Source organism: Diabrotica virgifera, chromosome 10, assembly GCF_917563875.1.
Source record: "Diabrotica virgifera virgifera chromosome 10, PGI_DIABVI_V3a".
In the NCBI taxonomy this organism is placed as follows: Eukaryota; Metazoa; Arthropoda; class Insecta; order Coleoptera; family Chrysomelidae; genus Diabrotica; species Diabrotica virgifera.
Window position 1 is genome coordinate 50,607,818 of NC_065452.1, and position 22,991 is coordinate 50,630,808.

Sequence of the window (22,991 nt, forward strand, 5' to 3'; positions counted from 1 at the left end):
AATGTGTGGACAGAGAGGAATGGCGAACGGGTATCGGAAGACGGAGAACGTTGTAAACCGATAATATGTATATAGAAGAACAACTAAGCGAAACACTGTTTGGTTTCAGAAGCAGCCTTGGAACCAGAGAAGCATTATTCAGTTTACAGGTCGCGGTTAAAAGATGTAGAGGTATAGAACAATCGGATTACATGTGTTTTATTGATTTCGAAAAGGCCTTTGACCGAGTCACCCATGAAAAACTGATAGGTGTCTTGCAACAGGTGGGAATTGATGACAAAGACCTCCGTATTATCATAAACTTGTATGGGTTGATCGAATAAGAAATAAAATAGTTTTACATCCAGGGTTGAAAAAAAACATGTTTTTTTATTTTATGCAAAACAAAGTTTTTTTTGTTTTATACAAAACAAACGTTTTTTTTTTGTTTTAAAGGTTTTTTTGTTTTTATATTACATGTTTTAAACAAATAAGACGTAGAAAAAACATTGTTTAAATCATATTTCTTAAAATGAGAAGGATCCGTTTGAGGAATAAAGCAGGCCGCGCACTGAATCGGCATAGAGCGATCGGCTCGGCTAAGAGCAATCGGCAGATTTTGCTATACATGGAAATAAATGAGCCACCGCGCACCGCCTAAGAACGTTTGACTGTCGATACAAGTTTATGATAATATGTTCATCCAACATAAAAAAACTCTTCTCATCATACACTTTAGTCAATTCCAAACTATGTAATCGGCTAGGCAATGTCAAAGCTTCTAAGTTGGTTTCAATTTTTAAAGAGCTTAATTCTACAAGTGATCACGTGGCTGATCAGATTGATGACTTAGATTTTAGATTACAAGATTATTATGAGACTGCAGAATGGGACGTTTCATCGCCGCCGTTTCGATGCCGCCGGTTCATCGCCAGTCCATTTCATCGCCGTCCGTTTCATCGCCAGTTAGTCAGTTGATTTTGTATTATGGGAGATGACACGACACGACGTTAAATTCAGTTCAAAACTTATGACAAATACAAAGATAAAATTTTTTATTATATTAATTTACTGTTCTATTTCTACTTCCCCTAAATTTGATATTAAATAGTTTTAAATTTGTAGTCTTAAATTATATTTTATATTATAAAAGTTTAAAAGTCTATTAAAAGATTAAGTATGGCAACGGGAATGGTCATATCTCGCAATTTCCTAGAATTCCTAATTAATACTAAAAATAAATAATAAATGTAACTGTCGAAAATTCGGAAATATATCAGTTAGCGATAAACTGACTGGCGATGAATCGGCCGGCGATGAACTGGCGGCGATGAACTGGCGGCGATGAAACGTCCTAGACCCTGAGACGGGTTGAAACAGTTTGAGAAATTTATTAACTCTTGTATGTAAAGTGTTTTTAAGTTTTCCAATATTTGTTGTGTTCCGATTATTAATAAATAAATAATATATTTGTTAAAAAGTCTGTATAATAATATGTATGATTTCTTTCATATTTATATATTATATTCTCAAAGAAAATGAAAATAAAAACGCTTGTTTAATTTAAAAACTGTTTTAAACATAAACAAATGTTTAAAACATGTTTAAAACAGTTGTTTAAAACAAAATGTTTAAAACAAAACAACCCTGTTTACATCGAATGAGTAAAAGCACAGAAATAACAAAACAATAAAAATTCGAAAGTTCGGTCATGTAATGAGACTTCAGGAGATGTGTAACCATCTACACTTTATAATACAGGGTGATCGCCGGAATAAGAGGCCCAGGCCACGGAGCTGGAGCATCCTGGCTCCAAAATCTCCGGGAGTCGTATCAAGAGACCACTACTAATATGTTTAGAGCTGCCGTAAATAAGGTTATTATTGCCAATATGATCGCCAACGTTAGATAATCGTACGAATTTGAAGCTGTCACTTTTGCCTTAATAAAACAGTGCTATTGACAAATTAATTTTCATGGCCTTGACTTGTAGAGAGCAAGTTTTCAAATCGAATGGTATGCATTAAAAAGTATTTGTTTTTATTGAAAAAAGTGGAATAAGAGGTTCCTTAGATATTTTTGATGTTAGACCTGGATGTATCGTCGCCCCCGCTAGCGAAATTATTCCGATTCGATTTTTTTGCACAAACGTACTCAAAAGAGGTCCTTTTAACATACAGGGTGCCGGGCGATGCCGTGGTCAAAAAAATGTTTAAACAATTATTTTTAAACAAATTCACAAAAATAATTTTTTCACTTCGGGCATTTTATTAGATTATTTGGGTCATTAGAAGCAAAAAAAGGCCTCTTGTCATTTTTTTCTAAAATGGATTGTTGTCGAGTTATATGCGATTAAAAATTTGAAAAATGCGAAAATAGCCATTTTCAAGGCTTAATAACTCGATTAAAAATTATTATTATGAAATTCAAAAAGTGACCAAATCAAGTTTCAAACCCCTTCTTCAAGGTCCTGAAGAGATTTTTGTCATTACATATTTTATTACAAAGCTGTTATTTTTAAGGAGGTATCCGAACTGCGTCCAAAATTTTGAGGGATTTTCAGGTAATATCGCTAATGTGTTTTGTATGGTTAATTGCGTTCCGTTTCTAACAATAAAATTTAATCCTACACAGTATTACCTGGGTTTACACGGTGTACCTAATTAGTTTCTTAGTAAAAATAAGAAAAAGTGGAGGTTAACTTGATAGGGTTGAATTTTTAAAATTGCAGTTTATTTCCAAACAGTAAAGAGTGAACTTAGACAATCGCACCGCGCAATGGATTTTGAAATGATGTTAAGTGAACGGGGAAAACCACTTACAGTTTTTCCAAAAATTAGAATTTAGAAAGTTTCGTGAATTAAAAAAGTTTGGTGAAACTGTATGGTATTGTACAAATAAAAAGTGTAAAGCAAAACTATATACATTAAATAATGTGTTTTCAAAAGTTAGTGGTGAACACAATCATGAGCTTGCTGAAGAAGTATTAATTCGCCAGAAAGTTAACAATTCTCTTAAAAGAAAAGCAACAGAAGATATTGCGGAACGACCTGCGAAGTTGTTACACAAGGAAATCGAAAAGCAAAGCGAAGTACTTACCTCTCTGTCAACAAAAGATGTCTAATACATAAAAAAGAACATTAATCGCACGCGATTGAAAACGGTTCCATAATTGCCAAAATCAGCCAAGGATGTTCAAGAATTTTTGAAACAAATTGAAATATTTACTATCAAAAATGAACAGTTTTTGTTGGTTAATGATGAACAGTTTAATATTGTTGTTTTTTCATGTCTGTCTAATCTTTCATTTATGTGTAACAATTCCACTTTATTTATGGATGAAACATTCGATTATTGCACAAAATTTTTTTTTCAAATGTTTACATTACATACATTGATTAATGACACTTATGTTCCGGTTGCATTTTGTTTGTTAACTAATAAGCAAAAATTCACTTACAAATCATTATTCGAATTATTAAAGAAAAAATGTCAAGATTTGGGATGCAATTTAAATCCAACGAAAATAGTGATTGATTACGAATTGGGTATCCACTCCAGCGTGCGAGAAGTTTTTCCGGAAGCAAATGTTGTTGGTTGTCGATTTCATCTTGCTCAAGCTTGGTAAGTAATACGTATAGCAATGTAACTGGCAAATAGTAGATTGTTAAGAAAAACTTGAGTTATGACGTCATCATATTTTTTTGCTGTAAAACTAAACATTTCAATATGTTTATTTCAAACTTCACTGTAATTTCTTTTTTCAAATATTTATTTTTTCAATTTTTTTTTACAAAAAACCTCATTTAATATATGTTAAAACAAGAATTGTAGGTAAAATATCTTCAAAAAAATTTATTTTTTGACATAAAAAAAAAGATGTGTCGTCATAACCTCTGTCAAAAAATTGGCTCCTAAATATTCTCATTATTTTTTAAAGATGTATTTTTTTATAAAATTTGACCTGTTTCAAACTTTTTCTTGAATGCAAGTACTTTCTGAAATAAAGAATGTATTCTATAATCTTGTTACAGGTGGCGTAACGTACAAAATGTGGGGTTGAGTTCTGAGTATAAGAACGAGAACTCAGCAATAGGTAAATGGCTGAAGCATATTTTGGCCTAGTGTATCTTCCTCTGAGCCAAGTTGGAGATTGTTTTGTGGAAGATTTTATGCCTGAAAAACCAGATGATCATCGAGTTGACGCATTTGCAAACTATCTAGTTGAAACGTATATCGAAGAGGACTCCACATTTCCTCCACAAATTTGGGCAAAGAATAGCGCATCTATATATAGAACAACTAGTTCTTGTGAGGGATTTCATCCAAAATTTAAAAATTATTGTTTGTCTCCACATCCTAATATTTTTTTGTTTGTTGAAACATTAAAGCGCATTCAAACCGATTCTTATATAAAAATAAATTCTGTTAAACAAAATATTTCTAGAAATGTAGAGAAAGCTACCTCCAGCAAATATATTTTTCTCGAACAGAAAATTAAGCAGTATAACAGGGGTGAAATTTCAAGATACAATTTCTTTAAATGTGTTAGTTATAAATTCGGTGCTTTTTAATATAATATATTATATAAAAATAAACTGTTAGTTGATATTACGTTTATTATATTTCCCTGCTTACCTAATATTTATTAAGCTATCCTCTGACCGCAATTGGGTTGGCTAATTAAGAAATGAAACGCAATTCGGACTAGACGTTATCGGTGACCAGGTAAGCAAAATATTTGGGACGCAATTCGACAAGGCCCAAGAAACGGAACGCAATTCGTACTAGACGATTTTTAATTATTAACAATTACCGCTATAATCCAGGATTTATCGTCGCCCCCGTTAGTGAAATTATTCCGATTCGATTTTTTTGCACAAACTTTCTCAAAAAGAGGTCCTTAAAACACATCCACAGGGTGCCGGGCGGTGCCGTGGTAGAAAGATTGTTTAAACAATTTTTTTCATGTCTACAAATTCGGGTCTAGGACGTTTCATCGCCGCCGTTTCGATGCCGCCAGTTCATCGCCGGCCGATTCATCGCCAGTCAGTTAATCGCTAACTGATATATTTCCGAATTTTCGACAGTTACATTTATTATTTAGTTTTAGTATTAATTAGAAATTCTAGGAAATGCGAGATATGACCATTCCCGTTGCCATACTAAATCTTTTAATAGACTTTTAAACTTTTATAATATAAAATATAATTCAACACTACAACTTTAATACTATTTAGTATCAAATTTAGGGGGAAGTAGAAATAGAACAGTAAATTAATATAATAATATTTTTTATCTTTTTATTTGTCATAAGTTTTGAACTGAATTTAACGTCGTGTCGTGTCATCTCCCATAATACAAAATCAACTGACTAACTGGCGATGAAACGGGCGGCGATGAAACGGACGGCGATGAAATGGACTGGCGATGAAATGGACTGACGATGAACCGGCGGCATCGAAACGGCGGCGATGAACCGGTGGCGATGAAACGTCCCATTCCGACAAATTCACAAAAATAATTTTTTCACAATTTTTTTTTTATTTAGATAATTTAGGATATTCTGTGCAACACAGGCTCTTGTGATTTTTCTCCAAAATTGATTGTTGTCGAGTTATACGCGATTTAAAATTTGAAAATTGCGAAAATGGCCATATAACTAGAGAGTTGGGTCGGATACTGAAAAAAAGTATCCGGATACGGGATACGGATACTCAAAATGTATTCGGATACTTTTTAAAAAAGTACGAATACTTTCATTTAAAAATGTATTCGGGTACTTCCTAGGATACTTTGAAGGATACTTTTTTTAAAAAGGACATAAATTATTAGTATTAGAGCTATGTGATGTGCATGTATTTTTAATGTAATATAATATAATATTAAAAATACATTAAATGATGGAGAAAGAATCAGAAAGTACTCAAAAAATTGTTTATTGCTTATGAATAATAAAACTAGAACATAAACTTATAAGGAAACATTAAATTAAAATAAAAACGTACTAATACAGAAAGTATTCCAATTGCTGACGAAGTCAGAAGTGAAGTGCCTTTGAATTTGGCTTTGTAAGTACCAATACCTCAAAGTGTTCATCGCTTAAAGCTTTTCTTTTAGGCGTATCAATCATAGTTGCAAAAGAGAAAAGTCTTTCAAGTGGTGCTGACGCAAGTAAGCATGTGTTGTACTTTATTGACACCCTTTTTAAGATTGGGTATTCATTTAAGATGTTCAAATTGGTTCTTTTGTCCTCCAAATATCTTAGCAACTCCAACTGTACTTTTGAAGTTTTATTATTGATGCTGGAACCCTGTTCATTCTGTGTATAATTAATAGTACAGCTGTTGTCCACTTGCTGGTCTCGAAAATTGCTAAAATCAAAAAAGTCATCCAAATTTTGATCTCCACTTTCATCTGATTCATTGCAACTTTCCAATTCCATTTTTGTTTTGGCGACAGTTATAATGCATTTTTTTATATCTTGTATAGTTTTTTTGGGATTTTTTACTACATTGTACCAATTAAGCTTAAATTTAGGAAGAAGAACTGCAGCTATAATTGGATCTTCCCATTCCAAATTTAAAATGTTTGCAAAACGAGTATTTAAGCTTTTAATGCACATTTTTGCTAGATGTTCTCCTCCATATTTTAATTTCGTTTGGGCAAGAAGTTTCTCATATTTATTAATTAATGAAATTAAACTGGGTAACAAATATCCAAAAGATACATTGTCTTCACCTTGTAACAAATCTAACGTTGAGGCCAAAGGTTTCATAACTAAACAGTATTCCTCTAGGTATAACAGTTCAATTTCCTTAAAAGGTTCTAACGTTAAATTTTGTTGCAAAATTGGAAGTTTTTCTTTTGCTTTATGAAGATTTATAACTGATTAGGTAAAAACAAAGCTCGATTAGCTATATAATAATATATTATAACGGTGACGAGTACGAAAAATGGGATTTAACATATTAGACACATCTGGATTGAAGGAATGGCAGTGTTGTGCCTACGTTAGGTGCATTACATTATCGGCGGGCGATAAATATTTAAAAGTATCCGAATATCAAAAAAAGTATCCGGATGCCGGATACTTTAAAATTTGATCACGGATACGGATACCGGATACAAAATTTAAAAAGTATCCGGATACAGCTTTCGGATACATAAAAAGTATCCGGATACAGAAGTATCCGGATACTACCCAGCTCTGCTCGGCAACAATCAATTTTAGAGAAAAATCACAAGATACTTTTTTTGCTCAGAATAACCCAAATTATCTAAAAAAAATCGTTCGAAATGAAAAAATTATTTTTGTGAATTTGTTTAAAAAAAACTGTTTAAACAATTTTTCGACCACAGCACCGCCCGGCACCCTGTGGATGTGTTATAAGGACCTCTTTTTGAGTAAGTTTGTGCAAAAAAATCTAATACAGTTGGACTATAGCGCTAATTGTTAATAATTAAAAATAGCAGCTTTGTAATAAAATAATGACCAAAATCTCTTCAGGAGCTTGAATAAGGGGTTTGAAACTTGATTTGGTCACTTTTTGAATTTCATAATAATAATTTCTAATCGAGTTATTAAGCCTTGAAAATGGCCATTTTCGCATTTTTCAAATTTTTAATCGCATATAACTCGACAACAATCAATTTTAGAGAAAAATGACACGTCACCTTTTTTGCTCAGAATGATCCAAATTATCTAAAAAAATATTGTTCGAAATGAAAAAATTATTTTTGTGAATTTGTTTAAAAAAATTGTTTAAACAATGTTTCGACCAAGGCACCGCCCGGTACCCTGTGGATGTGTTATAAGGACCTCTTTTTGAGTAAGTTTGTGCAAAAAAATCGAATCGGAATAATTTCGCTAGCGGGGGCGACGATACAGCCCGGTCTATGTGTGTATTTTGAGGTACACAAACCAAGTTAGCTTTTTTTTATTTAATTTTTTTAATTCCCGAAATTTCCTTTATACTTATATTCCAGATTCGTTTTAAATGAAGAGAGAGACAGAGAAAGACTCTACGTTCTTATTGTGAACTCACATTATTTGTTTGTCATAAACTTTTAAATAAAAAGGTTCTACCCTATTATCATACTCATCAAGTGGTTGTTAGGTATAAAGTTCACATTGTGCTCAAACATTGGTAGCAAGTTATAATTGGTGCATTACGTGCAGAAAAAAGTGTGTTTGAAATTGAATAGAGACTTGCTAAAACTTATCGACAACTTGAGAAATATATTATATCAACTAAATGAGCTTCATTAGAGAGTTTAGGTTCCTTTATGAATATTGACATAGATATACAGGGTGAGTTTTTATTGCGACATCGAGAGGAATTTACTGAGGATTAACAAACAGACTGGAAGATCTAGATTACGTTGATGACATATGCCTCTTACGCATACAAATAAGGCGAAGAGAGTAAGCTTTTATTAAGTTTTTCATAAAAACTTCCCAGATTTTTTCAGGAAAAAATCATTTGAAGAACGATTTCCGTCATGGAACTCGAAACGTCAAATGTTTCCTTAATTAAAAATGTAATTTTTAATAATACTTTAGTTATGATATTAAGGGGGTATGGTTTGTTGTCTTCTTCTTCTTCTTCTATGATTTTCATATTCTATGAGAGGATTTCTTCTTGTTCTTCTTCTTCTTGTAATAGGAATATGTCCTGTTTCTTCTGTTACAGTCTTTGCTGCGATCCGGAGCTCCAACTCTCGTACCATCGCTTTTTGGGTCTTCCTATGGGTCGCTTGGTGTTGGGCTTCTGTGTTTTCGCCCAATGCACCATACGTTCAGGGTTCATCCGATCTTCGTGGTCTCTCCACATGCGTCGTCGCGCTCGTGTCCATCTCACTACGTCTTGAACGCCCAGCTCTCTCAATGTGTCTTCGTTTCGTATTCTATCTCTGAGTGTGTATCTCTTATGGATCTTAGGGTTTTCATCTCTGTTGTTCTCATTATTTGTTTGGTCTTTGTTGTCTCGGCCCTTGTCTCAGCTGCGTATGCCAGTACGGGTCTAACACATGTCTTATAAATGCGGACTTTGCTTTCGGTGCTCATATATTTATTCCGCCAGATTATATCCCTCAGGAAACCAGATATTCTCGCTGCTTTCGTTGCCTGCTGTTTTGATTCTTGCCACAGATGCCTGTCGCTAGATATTTCCACACCTAAGTATCTACAAGCCATTACCTGTTCGATTATATGGTCGTCCACTACTAATTTACATCTAATTGGGTTACATTAGGCCAAAAATATGCTTCAGCCATTTACCTATTTCTGAGTTCTCGTTCTTATATTCAGAACTCAACCCCACATTTTGTACTTTACGCCACCTGTAACAAGATTATAGAATAAATTCTTTATTTCACAAAGTACTTGCATTCAAAGTTTGAAACAGGTCAAATTTTATAAAAAAATACATCTTTAAAAAATAATGAGAATATTTAGGAGCCAATTTTTTCACAGAGGTTATGACGACATCTTTTTTTTATGTCAAAAAATAAATTTTTTTGAAGACGTTTTACCTACAATTCTTGTTTTAACTTATATCAAATTCTGTTTTTTGTAAAAAAAAAATTGAAAAAATAAATATTTGAAAAAAGAAATTACAGTGAAGTTTGAAATAAACATATTGAAATGTTTACTTTTACAGCAAAAAAATATGATGACGTCATAACTCAAGTTTTTCTTAACAATCTACTATTTGCCAGTTACATTGCTATACGTATTACTTACCAAGCTTGAGCAAGATGAAATCGACAACCAACAACATTTGCTTCCGGAAAAACTTCTCGCACGCTGGAGTGGATACCTAATTCGTAATCAATCACTATTTTCGTTGGATTTAAATTGCATCCCCAATCTTGACATTTTTTCTTTAATAATTCGAATAATGATTTGTAAGTGAATTTTTGCTTATTAGGTAACAAACAAAATGCAACCGGAACATAAGTGTCATTATTCAATGTATGTAATGTAAACATTTGAAAAAAAATTTTGTGCAATAATCGAATGTTTCATCCATAAATAAAGTGGAATTGTTACACATAAATGAAAGATTAGACAGAAATGAAAAAACAACAATATTAAACTGTTCATCATTAATCAACAAAAACTGTTCATTTTTGATAGTAAATATTTCAATTTGTTTCAAAAATTCTTGAACATCCTTGGCTGATTTTGGCAATTTTGGAACCGTTTTCAATCGCCTGCGATTAATGTTCTTTTTTATGTATTGGACATCTTTTGTTGACAGAGAGGTAAGTACTTCGCTTTGCTTTTCGATTTCCTTGTTCGCAGGCCGTTCCGCAATATCTTCTGTTGCTTTTCTTTTAAGAGAAGTGTTAAATTTCTGGCGAATTAATGCTTTTCTTTAGCAAGCTCATGATTGTGTTAACCACTAACTTTTGAAAACACATTATTAAATGTATATAGTTTTGCTTTACACTTTTTATTTGTACAATACCACACAGTTTCACCAAACTTTTAATTCACGAAACTTTCTAAATTTGAATTTTTAAAAAACTGTAAGTGGTTTTCCCCGTTCCCCGGGTCACCCCCGGTACATCATTTCAAAATCCATTGCGCGGTGCGATTGTCTAAGTTCACTCTTTACTGTTTGGAAATAAACTGCAATTTTAAAAATTCCACCCTATCAAGTTAACCTCCACTTTCTCTTATTTTTACTAAGAAACTAATTAGGTAAACCCTGTAAACCCAGGTAATACTGTGTAGGATTAAATTTTATTGTTAGAAACGGAACGCAATTGCCCATACAAAACACATTCGCGATATTACCTGAAAATCCCTCAAAATTTTGGAGGAAATTCGGATACCTCCCTTTAAAATAAGTCCGGAAGTGGATAAACTGATTAATTCTAAGCAACGTTTGTTCTATACAGCTTTTTTACTAAGTCAATACTTTTCGAGTTATTTGCGAGTGAATATGTTCGTTTTTTAACAAAAAACCCACGTTTTAGACGGTTCTTCGCAAATAACTCAAAAAGTAAGTATTTTACAAAAAAAAAAAAAAAAATTCTTAGCAAAAATATAGACTACAAAAAAGTGAAACAAATGGTGTATGTGTGAGGTCCGTAGACCCAGTAGAAGCCGAGTTGTAGCTAATGAACCACAGGTTCATATTCGTCAAATTCATTACAACTTTTGCAAATCCTTTAAAAAAACTGTATTCTTGTTTTTTGAAAAAGTACCTAGTATCAAAAACGAGCAAGTTACGCTCAAAATAAAGTTGGTCCCTTTTTTGGCAAAAAAAGGTTGTTGCTTTACTTATGTTGTATTAATGATCTGTAAGTTTCATCAGTTCGAAAGTGCTTATAAAACCATCAAAAACGTGGGTTTTTTTTGTTGAAACATTCACTCGCAAATAACTCAAAAGTATTAACTTAGTGAAAAAACTGTATGGAGCAAAAGTTGCTTAGAATTAATCAGTTTATCCACTTCCGGACTTATTTTAAAGGTTTCTTTTTTCACCCCCGAAAAGGGGTGAAACTCACTCCCAGGGTAAAAGCACACATCATCGGTACAATATCACTTGTTTTGTTTGACATGTTAGCTACGTGTATGTCTTTCATGTCAATTCAAGTGGTTTTTTAAAATTTAGAGTAAAAACCGTGAGTAAACGTACTATAAACCGTTATTTATGCAATAATTTATTATTAACAAGTCGGAACGTGGTTTAAGCTATCACGACTTGTGGCAATCGATTTAGCGTATAAAAATACTATGAAAAAGACAACAAACTTGCTGTAGATAGCGCGTTAGTTCGTGCTTTTCGGCGAATAAACAATTATTTTGTTATTAACAAAAAAAGAACATATCTTGAGTAATCGCGACTAGTCGCATTCGATTCAGCGACCAAATATACACCAGAGAAAACCTTAACACTATTAATTTATTTACAGGGTTTCTAATAATTCCTGAAAAATACCAAATTTTACCATAATTTGTTAATAACAATTAAACGCACTATATTTGGGCTTCCAGACCACTTCCATTGGATTCAGCGACCCAAAAAACCTATAATACCACCATCAAATCACGGCGAACTAGAATTTCCCACGGGACCCCCTATGTTGCGACTAGACTAAAATGCTAGAATATTCCACAGGGTCACGTGAACTTTTAGAAAAAATCACAGTTTGATTGGTACACCCTGAATACAATGACAATTTACCTGTCTAGCAACAATATTATTACAGCGATATTTTGCTAAAGAATAAGGCTATAACATATTAAAAAGTCACTTAAATCAGACAACAGGTTCCGGACCCATTTTAAGTTGGTGCGTTAATTTCTTGGAGAAGTGTAAATTTTGTGAAAATTTAGAAAAAGCAATACTCAGTTTTCTATTTGTACACTGTATATTTTATGTAAAAACACGAGTCCGCGATAGAATTGCAATGGAAACGATTATTTGTTATCACAGGCATAATCAGGTCAAACGGGAGGTCAAATCTGAAGATAAAGTCCATCATTTCAATGTTAATTTTTCATCTCCGGAAGACCACACTTCCTTTTACAGCCAAAGTTGTTTTTCAAACAATACATGCTGACAGAATTCGAAGAGTTTAATCAATATTTTCAATAGACCTGAATTTTACTTTTGATGTTATAATATAACGGAAAGCAAACAAATTAAATGTGACCTAGAAGTAACGGGGTAAACAATGGTTACTCTCCACATTTTGTGCTATACCTGAAAAAACGCTAAAGATTGCAGTAAATACAGAACAATACCATTTAGTCATGTTCTCAAATTATTTTTGGAAATAATACATGGTCGCATAAATAAAAAACTGGAAGAAGGAATAGATGATATTTAGTTTGGAACCTTCTTTTTCTTTTATCGGAGGTTAGCTACCATCACAGCAATCTTAACTTTGTTGGCTGCAGCTCTGAAAAATAATTGTATTGAGCTGCATTCGTACCACTTTCTTAAATTTCGCAACCAGAAAATCATCCTACGTCCCACATTTCTCTTTCCTGGGATTTTTCCTTGAATTATGACCCTTAGCAGGGAATACTTTTGCCCTCTCTTATGTGGCCTAGATATTCCAGTTTTCTCGTTTTTATGGGTTTTATGAATTTGCATTCCTTCCCAATCTTCAGCAAAACATCTTGATTTATTACTCTCTCTCTCTCTCTGTTCATGGTATTTTCCACATTCTCCTGCAGCACCACATCTCGAATGCCTCAATGTTTTTTATGTTTATCTTTTTTAGTGACCAAGCTTCCATGCCGTACATCAGCACGAAGAAAACATAGCACCTCAACATTCTCGTTCTCAATTTGGAACCAGAGAGGCATTATTTGATTTTAATCTGATAATTCAAAGATGCATGGATACGAATGTGGATGTGCATGTTTGTTACGTTAATTTTGAAAAAGCATTTCGACAAAATAAGACATGAAAAATTTGTTCAAATTCTAAAGACAAAAAACAGATAACAGGGACTTAGGAATAATAACAAACCTTTACTAGAATCAAAGAGCACAAATTGTAATAGATAACGAATCCAGTCCAGAAATAGAAATCAGGAGAGGAGTTAGGCAGGAATGTATTATGTCTCCATTACTATTTAATGTATATAGTGAAGCCATTTTTGAAGAAACATTACTATCTCAACGTGAAGAAATATAACGGAAGATCCATTAACAACATAAGATAAACAGATACCGTGATTATGGCAAGCTCTGCTTAACAACTCCAATTACTACTAAACAGTTTCTATGAAAAATATGGACTAAAAATTAATCTACAAAAGACCAAATACATGATAATAATAATTACACTGTTATAAAAAACAACTTTTTTATAATAAAACGTTTTTATTATTTATAGGAGAGAATATAAAATAATTTGACGATATAAAATGCTTAAAATTCCAAAAATTACACTATGTCAAATATATATTAATTAACTTATAAAATATGAATTTTAAGTATATCACGTTTAATTATTTATTAAAAAAAATTAAAAAAAAGATACGCAACAGCAGTGTTCGTACTAGGAAACTCTCGATCTGCAGTCTAATGCCACTGACCCACCATCAATGTGTAGATATCGATTTATTAACGTACTGTAAAATATCATTGCATTAGTCACATTTTTAAAATAGTTTGAAATAAAAAAAATCGATTTATCCATACAGGGTGATTGATTAGTGGGATAAAGCTCCGTAGATCCGTTATAGTAATAGATAGCAATAAAAGTTAATAACAAAAATTGCAGCCAACTTTGATTACCGATTGATAATCAGTAATCGTAAATTGTCAGTTTTAGATAATTCAGTCATGACTTACCTAAAATTTGGAAAGATTTAGACCCGTAATTAATAATTTGCTCTGAAAAATGAAATATCTCGAAAACTAATAAATTTAGACATAGGGAATGTTATATAAAAATTAAAGTACGGTAATGGTACTTTTCGATAGTGATATAAAATATAATGTGTTTAATTTAAAATTACTGAGAAAATAATGTACCTACTTGCGTTTTGACTCACCCTGTATTCAATATAAAGAAAATTAGCAATATTGATCATTTATGAAAATTTTGACAATAAATAAAAAATATGGCATCAATAATCCGTTGCCGTTGTGCTTATTTTTATTTATACAGGAAGTTAAACTTGTTACGATTTTCATATAAAATTGGTTATAACTAGAGAGCGGAATATATGCAACACAACATTACCAAAATATGCGCATATATATGCATTACTTTTACTACAAATATGCAGGTATTTTTTCTAAATTTGTCTAAATATGCAAATGCATATTAAAAATACTCAAAAATAAAACAATATATTAAGTCGTAAGATCTTCAGAAAAGTTGCCTTCAAAAATACGTACAACTTTCCTCGAACAATCGAAGCCCTCATTTTTTTCTAAAACATTTTTTAATTTACATATTTCTAATTGTAATCCCTGTATTTCCGGGAATTCTTTGACAATGAGCAGAAAAAGTGTTAACAAGATTAACCGAATCACTTAATTGTAAATTCCTTTGTTCTAATGACTTTATTAGATCTGGTAAAAAACTAAAATTAACTTTTATGAACAAAGTTCTTTAGCAATTTGTACGTTACTTAAAGAACAAAGTACGTTACTTAAGCTGAAGAACAAAAGCGGAATTTGATGGATTTTTGTATTTTGATGCTTCTCTCTATCTCCGTCTTTATAGAAGTAAAAGCGAATTTGTCGAATAAAAACACTATTTCCAGAAAAATTTCTTTTGTGGGACATGATGCTTTTGTTTGTCAGTTCCTCATTTAAAAATGAAATGTGAAAATGAATGTAACTTACGATTTTGGAACAGGCCTTGCAAAATACTTTGTCTCCACTTAGCTTTAACTCGGGAAAACACTTTATCCAAGCACTTTTTTGAATGGTAGACATATTTAAATTCAATATATACCAATCACTTCAAAAACACTAAATACGATACAACGTTTACTTTAAACAAATGTTGGCCGGAAACTGACAAAATAATTATTAGACCCTTAAAAGCAGGTAGGTACCTACGACTTGCTACGCTAATAAAATAATATTTTTCTGGGAACACCCATAATTGTTAAATTCAGGTAGTAATGGGAAAGTCCAGATGAGCGATAGATAGATAAATAACGAGCTCGTTCATATCGAAGTTATAAAATTCCAACTAAGAGAGGAAAATTTTAAACTTTTATATAATTTATTTTTAAAATATTCAAAATAAATCGTGTTTAGCTTAAATATGCAATGTTGTGTTTGTTGTCTGAAAATATGCAATATATGCATCTATATGCACTTTGCATATATTCCGCTCTCTAGTTATAACTTTGTAAATACCCTGTATAACATACCAAACCTTTATATTTTTGTAATGAAGAAGTTAAGAAGATTTCGAATATAAAATAAAATACGGTCCATTTAAAAAAAAACATTCTAACTAATTTTGTAATATGAAGCTCAAAGTTGGCTTCAATTTTTGTTATTAACTTTTATCGCTAACCATTACTATAACGGATCGACGGAAGTTTACCCCACTAATCAATCACCCTGTAAAATAGCAGTTAAATATTGCATTGTTAGCTAGTTCTAAGCTACTCTAAAAAATTTCAAGCTACCTAGGTAGCCTAGAACTATTTTTAAAATGGATTACAAAATTTGCGGAGACCGTGACACAGACCAAGCCAAGTATATAAAAAAGTTTTAAAAAGAAAACAAATAAACAAACAAACATACATACATTTGGGACATGTACCGATAGAAAGGGTAAATACAAATATCTAGGATTCTGGATTTCAAACGATAATGATCAAACAACAGAAATAAGGGTCAATATAGAAATAGCAAGAAATGCGTTAATAAAAATGAAAACAATCCTCTGCAACAAAGACCTTAGATGAGATCTGAAAGTAAGAGCTCTCAGATTCTCGATCGTGTTTTCGATATTACAATATAGACTTGAAAGCTGGACATTGAAGCAAGAACACATAAGTAAGTTAACAATAAAACACTGAAAACGTTTGTTTTCTATACCTCCACAAAATTTATTATAAATAAGTGACTACAGCTGTTTCGGCAGAGTGCCTTTCTCAAGTGATATAGTTTACAATGTGTTTGCCTTTTTAAGTCTTCAACTGAAGAGGTTGAGGAGTGGGGAGCTGTTTGTCTCGAGTTGGTCATTCAGAATTATATCTGTATTTTTCAGTTTATTAATTTCCATAGATTCTAAAAAAGATAGCTTAAGGCCTTTATTTTGAATATGCAGAATTTGAAACTCTTCATTGAAAGAATGATTATGATCTAGAAGGTGAAGTGCGTATGTAGAAGTGTCTGTTTTTCTATTGTTGAATGCCCTCTTGTGTTCTGCTATCCGTTTGTCAAAAGTTCTGCCAGTTTGACCGATGTACGTTTTCGGACAGTCACCACAAGTTAGTTTGTACACACCACTCTGCAGTGGCTTTCTCTTTCGGCTTTTATTGTTCTTAATATATTTGCTTAAGTTGTTGTTAGTTCTGAAAGCTGGTGTTATTCCTTTCTTTTTTATGTATCTGGCTATTTTTGTTGTTATCTTGCCAGTATATGTGAGAGAGCAGAAGGTACTGGGTTCTTTCTGTGGTGGTGGATACACTAATTTCAGGGCTTTCTTATGGAGTTTTTGGTTTAAAATTTTGTTAACTGTTTGTTCGTTATAGCCGTTGTTTACTGCTATTTGTTTAATGATGTTTAGTTCTATCTCGAAGTTATTTTTTGTCATGGGAATTTCTGTCAGTCTATGTATCATGCTAAGGTAGGCTGCTAATTTGTGTTGTGTAGGGTGGGATGATGAATTGTGTATAGTTGTGTCAGTATGGGTAGGTTTATGATATACGGAGAGCTCATGTTTGTTGTGTAGTCTGGAAATCGTTACATCTAGAAAGTTTATGTAGTTATTCTGTTCTGTTTCTATTGTAAACTCAATATTATTATGAAGTGAATTAATATATGATAGAAATTGGTCAAGTTGTCTGTTAGTTCCTGTAAAGCATACTAGTATATCATCCACGTATCTCCACCAATATAAGAACTGTTTAAATACGGGATGTTTAGAAATTGTTGTTTCAAGTTGGTTCATAAATATATCTGATAGCAATGGGCTTAGAGGATTACCCATAATAAGTCCTGCACTGTTGTTTGTGTATATTTGATTATTGAATTCAAAATAGTCTTGATTTATGCAAATTTCAAGAAGGTGTAAAATTTCAGATGCAATGATCGGATTTGTACTATTATGGTCTAAAATATTCTTAACTAAAACAAAAGTTTCTGTAGGAGGAACACTAGGAAAAAGATTTTTTACGTCAAATGAAATTAGTCTGGAGTTGTTGGGCAATTGAAAATGTTGTATTTTATTAACTAGTTCTAGTGTATTTTTTACGGTGAATTTAGGTGAAAATTTAGTGTATTCTGTAATAATATCTGACAGTTTTTTTGAAAGTTTATATGACGGAGCTGTATAAAAAGAAACTACAGGTCTTATTGGGTGGTCAGGTTTGTGTAGTTTAATAAAAGAGTATAATTTAGGAGGTTGTGGGTTCATAATGTTAAGGTATTTCTGTTCTGTTGGATTTAGTATTGATTTTGAATTTTCAATGGCTAGTTTAATTTGTTTTCGGTATTTTTCTGTGGGGTCTTTGTTTAGTTTTGTACTGTTTTGGTTAGTTAAAAATTCTATTGTTTTGTTATTATAGTCTCGTTTGTCGATAGCAATAGTAGTAAATTTTCACCTAAATTCATCGTAAAAAATACACTAGAACTAGTTAATAAAATACAACATTTTCAATTGCCCAACAACTCCAGACTAATTTCATTTGACGTAAAAAATCTTTTTCCTAGTGTTCCTCCTACAGAAACTTTTGTTTTAGTTAAGAATATTTTAGACCATAATAGTACAAATCCGATCATTGCATCTGAAATTTTACACCTTCTTGAAATTTGCATAAATTAAGACTATTTTGAATTCAATAATCAAATATACACAAACAACATTGCAGGACTTATTATGGGTAATCCTCTAAGCCCATTGCTATCAGATATATTTATGAACCAACTTGAAACAACAATTTCTAAACATCCCGTATTTAAACAGTTCTTATATTGGTGGAGATACTTGGATGATATACTAGTATGCTTTACAGGAACTAACAGACAACTTGACCAATTTCTATCATATATTAATTCACTTCATAATAATATTGAGTTTACAATAGAAACAGAACAGAATAACTTCATAAACTTTCTAGATGTAACGATTTCCAGACTACACAACAAACATGAGTTCTCCGTATATCATAAACCTACCCATACTGACACAACTATACACAATTCATCATCCCACCCTACACAAAACAAATTAGCAGCCTACCATAGCATGATACATAGACTGACAGAAATTCCCATGACAAAAAATAACTTCGAGATAGAACTAAACATCATTAAACAAATAGCAGTAAACAACGGCTATAACGAACAAACAGTTAACAAAATTTTAAACCAAAAACTCCATAAGAAAGCCCTGAAATTAGTGTATCCACCACCACAGAAAGAACTCAGTACCTTCTGCTCTCTCACATATACTGGCAAGATAACAACAAAAATAGCCAGATACATAAAAAAGAAAGGAATAACACCAGCTTTCAGAACTAACAACAACTTAAGCAAATATATTAAGAACAATAAAAGCCGAAAGAGAAAGCAACTACAGAGTGGTGTGTACAAACTAACTTGTGGTGACTGTCCGAAAACGTACATCGGTCAAACTGGCAGAACTTTTGACAAACGGACAGCAGAACACAAGAGGGCATTCAACAATAGAAAAACAGACACTTCTACATACGCACTTCAAGAGTTTCAAATTCTGCATATTCAAAATAAAGGCCTTAAGCTATCTTTTTTAGAATCTATGGAAATTAATAAAATGAAAAATACAGATATAATTCTGAATGACCAACTCGAGACAAACAGCTCCCCACTCCTCAACCTCTTCAGTTGAAGACTTAAAAAGGCAAACACATTGTAAACTATATCACTTGAGAAAGGCACTCTGCCGAAACAGCTGTAGTCACTTAGTTATAATAAATTTTGTGGAGGTATAGAAAACAAACGTTTTCAGTGTTTTATTGTTAGATAAAATGAACTTCCATCAAGTAACGGTCGAATCCATCAATTATTTACATAAATAAGCTACAGTAACTTAAAATGTGGTGTTACAGAAGGATGCTTAAAATAACATGGACACAGAAAAAAACGAACACAGAAGTATTGAGAGAGATGGGCAAATAATGCGAAATAATAAACACAATAAAAATAAGAAAGTTACAATACCTGGGACACGTAATCAAATTACAGCGATATGAAATTCTAATATTGATAATATAGGGAAAGGGAAAGATAAGAGGAGGACGGAGTATAGAAAGAAGGAGAGGCCATGAATTTAAGGGACAGGTTTAAATGCAGTTCTATAGAACTCTTCAGAGAAGAGGTAGATAGAGTAAAGATAGTGATAATGATACCCAACCTCTGATTGGGAGACGGCACTTATAAAAGAAGAAGTAAGGTAAAAGAAGAAGTAAGGCACAATATTATTCATATGTACAGTTACGATCACTGAATAGTTTACATCAGTGATTCCCAAAGTGGTCCAGGTGGACCCCCAGGGGTCCACGAGGGATTCAACGGGGGTTTACGTTGGCGTGAAATAAAAATGGGGGTTCACAAGTTGCAAGTGGGGGTTCACAAAAATTTTATAGCGATTTGGTATTGATTTAAACAAATTTGCATTTTTTTATTGTAAAATATCAATGGAAAAAATAATATTTTAATAGTAGTGACAGTGACTCAAAAATGTTATTATAATGCATCATAACAAGTTATTTTGATTAAAAACAAGTTTTTGATGAAATTTTAGTGTAGAAAACGTTAAAATACCGTTTTTTACATTTTCCTCCATTTCCAAAACACATTTCTTTCGATTTGACTGAAAATTTGCCCACAGATAGCCAAAACACAGGACTTTAAGCGGTTAAAAGAATTTGTATCCTTTTACAATACAAAAAAATACGTGGAATAATATCAGAGTCAAAAATATGGGCGTCTACTGTAAGTACAATTAATTCGGAAAATATCGACCATACGAAAAAAATGGTTAAGAAAATTATAATAATTATTGTAAACACAATTTATTTGGATCAATTTCAGTTCCTACCATTTTTGTCGATAAATTGAGAATTGCGGAGATATTGAACAAAAACCACTGCTATCAAATCAATCAGGGCTTATGCTCGCGCCTTTACCGCATACGTACTACCTGAAATATTGATTTTAGCAAAAACATGAAAGAGATCAAAATTGTATAACATTTAATTCTCTCCATTTTTGTATAGGCACATTTTTGTTATAAAACTAATAATAAACGAGATAATTCAATAATTATGCTGTAACTGTCACTCTTTCCCCCATAACTCGAAAAATATTGACGGCACAAAAAAATTTATAATAGAATAAAACATACGAAATCATATTTTCCACAACTTCAGTCCTTACACTTCTCGAAAAGTTAAATATGGCGGAGATATTTAGCAAAAACGGTTCTCCTTTATTCTCGATTTTAAATTTACACTACTATTGACCCCCTTAAGATTAGAAAAATAGAATCTTGGTTGGGTTGGTCGGCATGCAAGATGAAACGCTAACCTGATTCTATGGTGGGCTATCTGTGGGCAAATTTTCAGCCAAATAGAAGAAAATGTAACTTGTTTTAAAACAAAATACTTGTTATAATGCCTAATAATCACATTTGGATAACCCTTCTATTAAAACACAATTTTTTTCAATTGATAATTTACGATAAAAAAAGCAAATTTGTTAAAATAGATTCCAAATCACTGTAAAATCGCTTAAGAGGAAACAGTAGCGATCAACAGGTAGCAAAAACGCGTTCCAAGATTGCGGCTGTAATTTTGAATATTTTTTCGAGATATTTGGCACAAGTATTCGTAATATAATAAAGAATGGCGGTACAGAGCCCAATTTGAAAAATATATTAATATGTGGAAATTACTCTGTAATTAAATACAATATTAAAAAAACGAGCCTGTACCGCCATTAAGAAGAACAAAAAAATACACTTTCTTCAAATAAACTTTTTTATCCGATGCCTAGATTTTGTGTCATTTTGGATCTACTAAAATTTTTTATTTCATTAGTAGTTCCAAAATGACACAAAATCTAGGCATCGGATAAAAAAGTTTATTTGAAGAAAGTGTATTTTTTTGTTCTTCTTAATGGCGGTACTGGCTCGTTTTTTTAATATTGTATTTAATTACAGAGTAATTTACCCATATTAATATATTTTTCAAATTGGGCTCTGTCCCGCCATTCTTTATTATATTACGAATACGTGTGCCAAATATCTCGAAAAAATATTCAAAATTACAGCCGCAATCTTGGAACGCGTTTTCGCTACCTGTTGATCGCTACTGTGTCACCTTAAAATGATATTTTGAGAAAAGAAAAGAAGACAAAAAAAACCTTCAATGTCTTATTTTTACCCTCCCCCCCCCCCCCATGTTTTTCATTGGAAGTTTGGTAAAAATGTAGCAGCAGGGGGTCCACCGAAACCAGTATATTTTTTAAAGTGGTCTACGAGAAAAAATAGTTTGGGAACCTCTGGTTTACATCTTAATTTTTATATTGTAATACTGTAAAATTACAGTGTCGTACGGATTTGATAAATGTCAAAGTCAAAATATTTCAAAAACACAATGCTTGTCAAACATTTCGCGAGTGTTGAAACATAAAATAAAACCATATCAAACTCTTCCAAAATGGTTAGAATGCATTTGAAGGATGCGAAAAAAGCAAGAGCAATTGCCAAACTCGAATAGGGTTGGTCACTAACGTAAGTTGCTGCAGATTTGAACGTGCGTGGGCCATATGTGCATATGGAAAATCAAACAAAGATGGGATAATTTTCACTCTGTAGCACGGTTGGGCGGTTCAAGAGGACAGAAGATCTCCACAGATCAACAGAATGAGATGTTAGTAGATTATTTGAGAGAATCTCCTTTTGCCACAGCTCAAAAAACTAGCGAAGAGACAACGTTTCCGGGTAGTATTTGCACTGCACGTAGAAGAACAAAAGCAAGTGGACTGATAAATTGTGCAGCTGCAAGTAAATCTTTTTTGGCTGAGGACTACAAGAAGAGATGAGTTGCATTTTGCAATGAATTTGTAAACCGTGAAAATAACTTTTGGTCTAGGGTTGCCTTTTTCGATGAAAAAGTATTTAAGTCATATCCCAATGGTCGAGTAAGAGTTTATAGGCCGAGAAATCATAGGTATGGTGAACAATATACGCAACATTTAAGAAATAGTGGAGGATTCTCGGTCAATGTATGGGGATGGATGAGTGCTAAAGGCCCGGGCTAGGGTGGATCGAAAAATCGAAGTT

The 22,991-nt window shown here is 32.4% G+C and overlaps 1 protein-coding gene across 9 annotated transcripts in view; it reads right to left on the bottom strand.

Annotated features, from left to right (window-relative positions):
- LOC114334549 (endophilin-A) overlaps positions 1 to 22,991 on the bottom strand; it is a 410,053-nt gene that overhangs the window by 296,105 nt on the left and 90,957 nt on the right. Inside the window, exon 1 of one of the 9 annotated variants that reach the window (XM_050663598.1) lies at positions 9,182 to 9,325. The exons of the other annotated variants lie outside the window; for them this stretch is intronic. The gene's annotated coding sequence lies outside the window, so the exon portion shown is untranslated. Of the gene's footprint in view, positions 1 to 9,181; positions 9,326 to 22,991 lie in introns of those variants that run through there. 9 annotated transcript variants of the gene reach the window in all.